Source organism: Phoenix dactylifera, chromosome 4, assembly GCF_051530095.1.
Source record: "Phoenix dactylifera cultivar Ajwa chromosome 4, Ajwa_hap1_PhDact_Kaust_v1.1, whole genome shotgun sequence".
Classification (NCBI taxonomy): Eukaryota; Viridiplantae; Streptophyta; class Magnoliopsida; order Arecales; family Arecaceae; genus Phoenix; species Phoenix dactylifera.
The window spans coordinates 6,962,501-6,974,552 of NC_143193.1; the positions used below are offsets into that span (position 1 = coordinate 6,962,501).

Genomic DNA, 12,052 nt, shown 5'->3' on the forward strand with positions numbered 1-12,052 from the left:
CACATACATGATATATATATATATATATATATATATAAAAACACATACATATGTATATACAAATGTACATCTTGGCATAAATTAACTATGGTTGCTGTAATATTATTCCTATTTAAATTTAGGTGAATTCTTCCCTATCTCTTAGTTTTAAACTTATAGTTTGATGGTTCTGAAATTTCTAGTTTTAAATTCCTTGAAGAAGGAATCAAGTATTGCATCTTCTATTTGTTTACTAGAATTTCTCTAAAAAGATAGAAAACAAAAAAATAGGACAATAAAAATAGATGGTGAATGTTTGAGAAAGAGACCCTGGTCCATAACCTTAAGTTTAATTTGGAAGAAAATTCTCTATCTCTTCCTTAACTTGATAGATTATGAGTCCATATAGGTATTCTATCAATAGGCACGGGTAGGAAAGTTCCAAGACTAATAGGTCCAACAAATAATTTTTTTATTAATATAAAAATTTTAAGAATTGAGAAATAAATATCTGAAAAGTTCTAACTAAAAAGTGCCTTGTGCTTATTGTTTTGCACATTAGAGAAAGCGAAGGAATAAAGAGTAGGCGATCATGGACACTTCTCTGTTGCAAAGGAAATAACTTCCTTATACATAGCAGCAAACCGTAATTTTTATGATCTAAATCTTTCTCTCCCCCTATCTTCGCCTTAGAAGTGGAGATGCTCGCTTTAGCTTTAGAAGGATTCCTTGGACACGATTAAGAATCGAAAAAAACTAACAATGCATGGCCTCTAGTTGTCGTGTGGTTCTCAGCAGGTACATTTATTAGGTGGAATCCGTGAACAAGAGCATGAATACTCACGAGCTTGTTGCAAGAAGAAAGGTACTGTGTAGTACCTGAACACCAGCCTTATCTGGCATTGTCTAGAATTATTTTCTTTAGTGTATGTAGAGCCACGATTATTCGGACCGCTGAAGCGCTATTGAGTTATTGGAAATAAAAAATATATTAAAAAAATTCTTATGCATACATAAATATTTTTTCTGTCTAATTTATGTCAAAGTATTGAGTGTATCTCCATCTCAGCATCAAATCAAACCACGTATCAAGAATCCATAATTCTAGAAATTTTGAATTTTGAATTCATCTCCTCCAACGACGAATTCTCCGATATATTTACTAAAAAACTTGTCTTCCAATATTTTCAATAATTGCGTTCCAAGCTCTCAATAATACCCATCTTAGCTTGTGGGAGATATTCACAGTTTCTTATCTCAGCCCCATATCAAGCCATATCAAGAATTCATTATTCTAAAAATTTCAAATTTTGAATTTTAAATTTCAAATAACATAAATTTAGAATTGTTTTAAAAAACTATTTATTATTATTTTTTCAACTATAAATATATATGTTGATTTCCTTATGAGAATGGTTGAAAAATCTTTTCACAATATTTTCTTTTCTATGTTTTTTTTTCTATAGTATTAAATAAATATCATATCTGAATTGACAGCATTATTTAGGCTCTGACAAGTCATCAGCGGGTCCGTCATGTGTATGCTATCCTTCACATCGATTATCTAGTTCTGATGGTTTTGGAGGAAGGTGTTTTGGTCAAGAGAAATGCTTCGGTAAGTTAGCTTCGCACTCAAAATTTTACTCAGCTTTTTGTCACTATTTACCATAAATGGTTACTGACACATGACTCCAGTAATTAATATATGACATTGTTCTCAAGGCCATGTCACCTTATCAAGCAAGAGTAGGAGATTATTATGATCCACATTATGGACAAAAGATGCACATGCACATTCTGCAGCATTGGTGAGTAGTCTTGATAATTGAACCCTGGTCTTATTAGCCCAAACTTGGTCTAAACTTTATGGTCAGAATTGAAATTTGGTTAATGGTTGGTCAAGGATTCGTTTTTTAAGCTAGCTAAGCCTAATTTCATTTGATTTGCGCTCTCTCTCGAGCAAATGATTCCAGAATTTGAATGCAAATGTAGCATTCTAAAAGAAATTTATAGTAATGTAGCAAATAAATAAATAAATAAATTTATAATAAAAGTGTTACTATTATTGTTTCATTTTCATATTTTGATGTTTATGATGGTCCATTGTATATCTCTTTAACGGACAGACAAAGTCATCTTTACACTAAACCTTATATCGCCAGTGCCCACTTCTTTAAGTAAATGTCCACAGAAACTTGTGTGCTGGAGAAATTAGTATTTTATTTATTTGTACTGAGAAATTGATAAATTTGGAAAACTAATGACTCCATCTTTAAAATACTTTATGTTATATAAAAAAAAATTTCTTTTTCAGATTTGAAAGATGAGTTTAGAACCTCTCCAATTTGGACCTGACGAGACTATTTCTCTAATTCATAGACTCATCGATCGTGGCTGCAATTGGATGAGACTCAGATTTTATATGAGGCGACGCTGCATGGAGCCAAGTCAATTATCACTGTTGTGCGAATCACCAACCAGTGACAACTATGATTGGAGAATTGTTCTTCTCCCATTCAGGTCCAAATTGGAGAGGATTTTGACTCATTAAGCATAGTCTAAAGTAGGAAAATTATGTGCATTTTATATGCCAAAGAAGACTCACACCTAGGCAGCTTCAAGTACCCAATCTAATAATCGTTGCCACATGTACCTCGAATTAATAGCACTACGTAGAGGGTAGTAGATTTCCATTGATAATTTTTGTACCAACAAAATTAATGAACTAGTAAGTTGAGCTAGAGAAGGCAGCTTGTTTGCTAGACTTTCTTCTCCCCCTTCATGGTCGTCAATTATTTGAAATTTTAGAAACAAAATATGACCTCGACCATATATTGCTATTGTTTTCCTCTCCGCTCACCAGAGGACTGGTTGTTACGATCATATGTAAGAGGTGTTGCTACAACTATCATTGTATAAGAGGAGTTTATGAAGGTTATTATTTCTAATCCTTCGTTTTAGGGGATAACAAATTCATTTTTTAACAGGAGAGTTCCATTAATTATCTCAAAATCCATTATGCAAGATCCATGGACTGCTACGTGCCTATCTTTCCAGCTTCTTTATCTTGTCTAGACTTTCTGTTTGTCATGGAAGATACTTCTGACAATAAGCTAGTCCGCCTAAGCAATCTCTTAAAGAAATGAGACATGAATTCATTTGCATCTAATCTCCAATAATCATATATACTTTTGGTTTATTAATGCAGGTTAATGAACGGACTCTCAGAACAAAGAGACAAAATTAAATCATAGGACACTACTACTTCAGGAATATTGAAGGAAACGTGACTTAAGTGCCATTTGTTGGACCCATAGGATAAACTAAAGATGCGGAGGAGATAGAGGAGAGAGGTCTAAAAGAGTAAACACTGAATAAACGACAACATAGAGTTCATTCTAGTCAAGTTACATACTTTCTTATACATCATTTAGATTAAGCTTTAAATGTAAACCAAACCAGCCTCCTATCCATGGAGTCTTCTTCCCTTGCCACCAAAGTCCTCTATGGACTACGGCACTGGTAGTGTTTTGAGCACGTTCGGTGGGGCTGATTACCAGACCTTGGAGGGTAGCACTTGCCGTTGCTATATTTTACGCCCTTGCCATTGTTACAGAAGGGTTTGTTTTTGTCAAGGACATTATTGTGCACCGAAGTCGTCTGGGATTGGAGGAACTCCCTGTGGATCTCAGAATCCAGAAGGAACTCGACCTCTGCTTGGCATTTGATATCACCGTTGTTGCATATGGAGTCTTGGTAAACGGCAGCAGCGGCAGGATGGGTTGAGAAGACAACGCTACTAAAGAAGAATGCCATCGATAGGGTCAAAGGGACCCTCAACCTCTTCTTCTCCATCTTATTTTCACTTCCTCCAACTTGAGAAACGGGCAATGCTCTATGTTGCATTTAAATAGATGCCTCTGTTGTTGATGGCAGGCTACCAACACATGGGATGCTGGAAGGGAACAATTATAACGTTGTCCTATCCAGCAATAAAGAATTGTCGCACTTGAGTGGGTAATTAAGTATTTTCCAGATACTTAACTTCTGAAATAATCTCGTGATTTATCACACCTAATTGATAACAAACATTAAATATTGTGGGCAATAAACTAAGAACTTCCTAAACATGGTGTAGTGCTTGTCCATAACCTTAAGTTTAATCTCGAAAAAAATTCTTTCTAATAATGCCTAACGTTAAAAGCATAATCTGACAATGTTGAGCCAGGAATTCAAATAAATCGCCTAAATTAAGGAGATTCGGCATGAATAATAGCACTATATGAGTACATTCCACTTGCATGCGCCTTATATACGTGTTATCCACTGGACTAGGCTAAGACAATTGATCCAACAATTGCTATCAGAAATCCGATAGCATCAATAGGACAATCGGAATTAACGAACATCTTTATCTCTCACATAAACTCTTCCTCTTTATCCTGAGGAAAAAAATAATTTCTTAGAGTTACAAAGGGACAGATTATAATTTGTTTTGTTTTTTTAATGTAGAGTGGTGAAGACACAAATTAGGTAGGCGAGAGGAGCGAGCACTGATCAGAGGACCTGGCCTGAAAGTCCTAGGGGTTGCCATGGCTGGTGGGTTTGACCGGCCATGCACGTAGGTAGTTGCTAACTTTCTAATCTCAAGTTCGAAGGGATTGCAAGACCGCGGACTTCAACAATCCCTCTAAGTTCATCCATTTTTTGCACCACCTTTCTAAGGTAAACAAACCGTACATGCTTATTAGCTACCTACGTACGTAGTTCTTTCATTGCAATGAGCATTGCTTTATTCAGAAATTATTTTAGTAAATTATTTTTTTATAATACTATTATAAAATAATAATATAGAAATTTTTAGGCACTAGTATTTTTCAACAGATGGCAGGCCCACCTTCATGTGGGATGATCGAAGAGAATAAGTAAATTTAACACGCCCAGCCATCTAGGTTAGAATTTCTTCGGTTAAGCAGGACGTTCGATCAACAGAAGTATATAGAAAAGGAACAAACAAACGGCAAGTATATGGCCTCCGATTGTCTCGTGAATTGCGGTGCAAAAGTTTGGGGGTCGAAGTCGGGGAACAGAAGCAATTGACATTGATTCGTTGAGCAGCAAAAGGACCTCGGTACAACGAAAAAAAAATTGGGGACCAAATCTGGCAATTATTGCCCCTCTATTATTCAGATGTACACGGAGATTGTGATTTTTTTGGCCAGTGGAAATCACGTGATGTCTACCCGAAGGGAAATGCATGGCCTCTAGTTGTCGTGTTGTTCACAGCAGGTACATTTATTTGGTGGAATCCGCGAACGAGCGTGAATACTCACGAGCTCGCTGCAAGAAGAAAGGTACCGTGTGGTACCTGAACACCAGCCTTATTTGGCATTGTCTAGAATTATTTCCTTTAGTGTTTGTAGAGCTATGGTTGTTCGGACCGCTGAAGCCCTATTGAGTTATGAAAAATAAAAAATAATAAATATTTTTTTTAATCAATATCAAAATGTATCTCCATCTTAGACCAGAAAGAAGAGGCTTTCCCGTGGGCTGGGTCAGAAGAAGGATCAGTACAGAAAGCCAAGCAACATATCAAACCACATATTAAGGATTTACAACTTTAGAAATTTTGGATTTTGAATTCATCTCCTCCAACAACCAACTCGCTGATATATTCACAAAAGGACTTGCCTCTTAATGCTTTCAATAGTTGTATTTCAAACTCTTAGTGGTACCCACCTTAGCTTGCGGGAGGTATTCATACTATCTTTATGTGAACCCCATATGAAGCCATATTAAAGAATCGTTATTTAGAAATTTTAAATTTTGAATTTTAAATTTTGAATTCTGAATTTTGAATTTCAAATAGCATAAATTTAGAATTGATCCAAAGAATCCATTTATTATTTCTTTCTATCTTTATATTTTTCTAGTTGTAATTTTTTGTATATTCCACTACAAGAAAATTGGGCATTAGCGACGCGTTTTTTTTGCCTTTAGCGATGCTTTTAAGCGTCGGTAAAAACCATCCCGACGCTTTCCTAAGCGTCGCCTATGCTACAGTGGAGAAAATATTTTATGACGCTTTCAAAAGCATCGCAAATTAGCGACGCTTTACCGACGATTTTTAGCGTTGGTAATTTACAACACAGCGACGCATGAAAGCCTCGCTAATCGCAATTTATCGACGCTTTATAGCGTCGGTATATGTTCGATTTAGCGATGCTTTAAAGCGTCGTTAATTCAAACGTACCGATGCTTTAAAGCATCGCTAATTAATATTTGTTCGTGATTTTAACGATGCTTTAAAGCGTCGTTAGCATATTTTTTAAAAAAAATAAAAAAAATTTTAAACTTTGTTTACAAAATCATAGCCACACATACTAAACGAGATATACACATGGCACAATCAAACATATTTATCTAAACATTCATAATGTCAAATTATATTCATACTGTCAATTTACGTTTACAATGTACTTCGAAAAGCATAAAAAATATATATATAAAACTCCAAAATAAATGCTTCTGGGGTCGATGGCATCACCATCTCTATGTGCAGATGAAGTATCAGGAACCTGTAATAAAAAAAACTTAAGAAGTTAAGAATACAAAAATTATTAAGCTCTTTAAAAAAAATATGATACTTATGTAAAATGTTCAAGTAGATGTAGTAATTTACCTGAGGAGGGACAAACTGATGCAACAAAGATGTAATCTGATTAATCTAAGCCCTCAAAGATTGTATCTCTGTTTGGTGGCTCTGCTTCAACTCTTGTATCTCTTCCTTCAGATCATTAATCTCTGCAGTGCTACTACTCTGTCTAGCATCTTGAGTATATCTACCCACTGCAAATAACTGAGTGGGGGTAACTCCAACGCCATAACCCCTCACTCGACCATAACGCTCTGAGCCCATCAATTCAGTAAACACCTGAGCTTCGATACCTCTGGTGTTGCCGATTGAAGATGACTCTCCGATACGCTTTGAAATAAGGGATGTAGCTCCACTACAAAAGAAATGATATCTCCCGGCGCTATATTTTGTCTATACCGATGCTTTTAAGCGTCGGCGAATTTCCCACCCACGCTCCCCAAAGCGTGGGTCTGACGTCGGGCAGGTGGGCGTGGGTCCGGTTTAGGCCGACGCATCAAAAAAGCGTCGTCGCTCTATGCTGACGCTTTTAAGCGTCGTTCCGTTTCCAGGTACCCGATGCTTAAAAGCGTCAGCGTACTTTGACCGACGCTTCACACGGATGTTTCTATTGGACTATGCTGACCTTAAAAGCGCCGGCTTATGCTCCCTGACCGACGCTATAAAGCGTCGTTAAAGGCATGCAACATTGCTTGGTATTTCCGACGCTAGATAGCGTCGGCAATAGCATTTTTGTTAAATTTTTTTTTTTTATAAAAGCAATTTTTAATACTCTGTATACATTAATTTCTAACAAAACACATACACTAAATCACATAGATAACAAAATACACATCACAAACAAGAACTTTTCATTCAAAATATTCATATTATTATATTTGATTACATTGTACTTCAAAAATATTCTAAAAACATCCATCTCAAATTCCTAAGTACACAATCTACGATGTATCAAAAGTCGACGGCATCATCATCTCTACGAATAGATGAAGTATCAGCAACCTACAAGAAAAAAAAATACTTTAGAAACTAAAAATATGAAAGTCATCACGCTCATACAAGAATACATTATAATTATATAAAATATTCAAATATATTTAGTTATGTACCGGAGGAGCAAATCTCTGCAAAAAAGATGAAATATGGTCAAGCTGATCCTGCAAAGATTGTATCTTCAACTCTTGGCTCTGCTTCAACTCCGCCATATCAGTCATATGACTCTGCCTCATCTCCTCTATCCTTGTCTCATATGACTGCTTTATCTGTGCCATCTCTGTCTTCAAACTACAAACCTCTGCAGTGCTAGTACCTTGTCTGGCATCTTGGGTATATCGGCTCACTGCAGACAGCTGAGTGGGGATAACTCCGATACCGTAACCCCTCACACGACCATAACGTTCTGGGCCCATCAATTCGGCATAGACCTGAGCCTCGACGCGACTGGCCGCGTCGGATGATGATGACTCCCCGATGCGCTCTGAAATAAGATTTGTAGCTCTTTCCTATATCTCTCTCAAAAAAATAAACAGTCACATTAATAATTTAAAAGAAGTAAAATTAATAAAAAAATTATGATCAAATAAAAAATGAATATATACAGCTATATCTCTCGACTCGTCCCGGACAAAGCTGCCATCTCGGTGAGTGTGGGTCATCTTATAAAACTCTACCTCACCAGGCTCCCTTCCATGCTCTACTATCTACACATACGGAAAGTATATTGGTAAACTATATATCATGATACGTGCTATATGTTAGTAGAGTTTTAAATAGTTTCAAAAGAACTTACGAATTCATTTCTACGTCTCGCATAACTCTTCGAGCCTGAAGTATGAGGAACTGCTTGAGATGCTCGTGCAGCTCTACCAATATTAGAATATGTAAAATAAAAGCACACAGTATAATATGATTCAATGTATATATTTGCAATCTATATTAGTAATAAAGATAATAGAAGATATTGAAACAATATACGTGACCTGTCCTCTTTCAGAAAACCAGTAGTGAACAAGCTCCCTCCACTGCTGAGGGTATACATCAGGAGGAGTCACACGAGCAACCTCCTCCTCTGTCATACCCTCGCGCTTGAAGTTCGTCTTCAATTTTGCTTTATATTCTTTACATTTGCGGTTGAGGGACTTTAGCACCCAATCATGGCTCTCTGGAGGGAGTACAAACTTACCCTACAACAAGGTACAGAATGTTATAATAATATTAAACCTCTAAAATAAAATTATGGTACAAAGCAAATTAACATACAGAAGGTGTCGAATTAAAAAGAATAAATTCAATTCATTACCTGTATAAGTCTAAGAAGCTCAACCTCATACGAAGGAAGCATGTCATTCCACTTCGTATAGTTGAGCGGACACAGCTGACCCTTACGTGCAACCGATCCTAAAAAGCTTGATAGAAGACTTCCAGCTATATTGATGGGCTGCCCCAATTCGTTGCATCGGATGATGATCTTCTCACCCGGAGGAAGCTTCCACACATCCTTTGCTTGAGTGGGTCCCCGTCTCGTCCTCACTGTCCCTTGTCCATCTATTAAAATTAAATAAAATATGTCTTAAAAAGTTGAAGACAAATATGAACATAAAATATGAACTTTAAATCGAATTACCCTGGATCCGGAGCTCATCCTCCGGGCAATCAGCAGGAGGCTCGTGCTGAGATCCTGACTCGTGCTGCTGGTGCTCACATGGCTGCTGGGACTGTAGGAACTGATCAGAAGTAGATCCCACCTGAGAATGCTGGAACTCCACATCTCTAAATCGTCTCTCCCGGGGCATATTGTTACCTGGTATGCATAAAAAAGAATCAATATTTGATTAAATGATAAATTTATACTAAATAAAGTTCCATTGCCATGGAGGCATCATCATCTTGCTAGAAATTTTAATGCTTTCATGGTCGTAAACATATTACTGCATGGTTGTAAGACTTGAAAAGAATGACATCAACTTTTGGTTGTTAGACTTTAGGAGGGTAAAGGGTGTGACTCTCATCCTTTAATTTAATATTGGAAGGCCCAACATAGTTCATTATGTGGTCCAAAAATCCTGAATAGGGCTGCTACCTTCGTGGCTCTCTTGTATAAACAAAGGTAATGGAGACTCTCATGAATGACATCACCAAAGATATTACCTCCTATGAAAGTTCTAGTCCTCATCAGCATATTTCCCACAATCTGTGAGGAGTACCAAGCTGCAAAGGAGATATGCCAGCTATATAATTGCTAAAATATGGACAACTAAAGTAAGTGTTAGTGACATGAGTCTACTGCAAACTCAAATTGGACACGATATGCTACATTATAGATGTTCTTTTTGCTCTAAAAGAGACCACCAAGCTCAATTAATTGACACCACAGTTGGAGAGCAACAGTACTGATCAGCTCCCATCCAATCAGAAGCCTCTCACGTTCCAATGCTGCAGGAATTCCCTTGAAGCAATGGATAACGGAGGGCCAATGCATGCTACAGTGCTCCTAGCAGCAAAAAATTGCTAAGGCTATCATCTTTTCAGCTTTTATCCCATCAACCTACCAAAATCTGTATCACATGCATCGCTGCATGACCGATGCACAGTTCATCTTTTCAGCCAAAAACAAAACTAGCAGATTCATTCCTAAAGGTAATGATGTGGTCTAAAGAGAGGGAACATACCATTATGCAGACAAAACTTGACAAAATTCCACTGACCTTTCAATTCACTGAAGTGTCTGTTGTGGCAACATTTGATCTCATATCATTTTAGTTAAGCTTCTAGTTGGAATGTTAATTATACAAGTGCAGCACATAGCATGAAAACCAACACATTCCAGGTTTTCCTTATCTTTTATTACCCTCAACTTTCATTGCAGCCACTGATCCACATGTCAACCTGAACTAATGAATATATTTACCTGAAACATCACATACTTCAGGGACTACATGATCGAGCAGAATATTAGTAATCTATGAAAATAGAGCCACGATGTGTCACGAAAGCAAAACAAAAAAAAGTAATATTCAAAAGAGATCAGAACACACTCATGCAACAAGCTAATGCTTTCTTTAGTATTGCCCTGCCAAGGATTGGCTGTAGGGTGATTTTCAACAACATGAACAAGAACCTTATAAACATGCAAGCCACAGAATTACCAGAATAATGTGTGTCGAAGGAACATCGGAATTCAGAAGAGGTAGTCCATCATCATTATAAATTATTGAAACCAGGGCATCTAACAATAGCTGGCAGCAAATTATTATAAAGGGAAAACAACACGAGACTTTGATGCAAGAAATATGCACCAAATGTACCAGATGACATCCTATGATGAATGACGAACCGGGGGCAAAAGGGAACTGCAAAACCATCAATTACATAAATTGATAAATCATGATTTTTGTTGCAGCTAGTCAATCTCTTTGATCGAGGCAATGGTCAGTTAATGGAGAACAGACGAGTTAATTTCTCAATGTAGTGATCAGAGATTTGTCATTCTTTAAATTAGCAGAAGGATAACTAGATAATAGATCTCCAATATGGATGTCCAATCCTTTCTCAAATAACAAAATTTAAATCCAACAGAAACACACATAGAAAGAACAATACAAGAGCATAATGCATTACCTCGTTGCTTCAGACCGGTCGGTCAACGCAGGTCTCCGGACAGGAGGGATACCGCTCGATCGAGTCTTGAGGCTTGCTCGGACGGCGCCGGAGAGGAGGGAGGAGGAGGAGATCCTCGGGCGGAGGCGAAGCTAGAGAATCAGTTAAAAAAGGAAAAAAGACCAACGAAAACACGAACAAGAGGAGGCGGAGAAGGAGTAGAACAAGCGAGAAGGAGGGAGAGGAGGGAGGAGAAGAAAACTACCTCGGGCGGAGCGGGTTGGGGTCGGTCGGTCGACGCCGGAGAGGAGGGAGGAGGAGAGGAGGTAGGAGTCGGACGATCCGCACCGGAGAGGAGGAAGATGGGGGCTAAGGCAACGCCGAGAGGAGGAAGACGAAGGCCGCTGGGTTCGGTGGCTTCAGCGCCGGAGAGGAGGAGAAAGAAGGGGCTCAGGAGTAGCTAGGGCAAGTCTGCGGGCTCGGTGGGTTTTAAGGTGCCTTCGGCGACGCTTATAAGCGTCGTTTTACCGTTTGGATTAACCACGCATATACGTGTCGTCTTAGGCCATTAACAACGACGCTTTAAAGCGTCGTTTGGCTTCAGTCTACGACGACGCTTTTAAGCGTCGTCTAATCCTTCAATTTGCCCACACTCACTAAAAGCGTCGGCAAAATTTAGCGCGGGACAAGAATTTACCGACGCTTTTCCATAGAGTCGGCATTTAAGCGTCGGCGTTTCCCCCTTTTACTGTAGTGCTCTGTCCTATATCTCTCAAAAACAATCAAATTAATTTTTGAAAAATTGAAATACATGAAAAATCA

General features: G+C 37.8%; 1 long non-coding RNA gene across 1 annotated transcript; it reads right to left on the reverse strand.

The window, feature by feature from the left end:
- Nucleotides 1-7,556: 7,556 nt before the first annotated feature.
- On the reverse strand, nt 7,557-8,517 carry LOC148703683 (uncharacterized). Its single transcript, XR_015977494.2, has 3 exons — nt 8,424-8,517; nt 7,744-8,334; nt 7,557-7,636 (listed from the first exon to the last, which is right to left on the reverse strand). It is a non-coding gene; the product is annotated as an uncharacterized LOC148703683 (long non-coding RNA).
- Nucleotides 8,518-12,052: the final 3,535 nt, after the last annotated feature.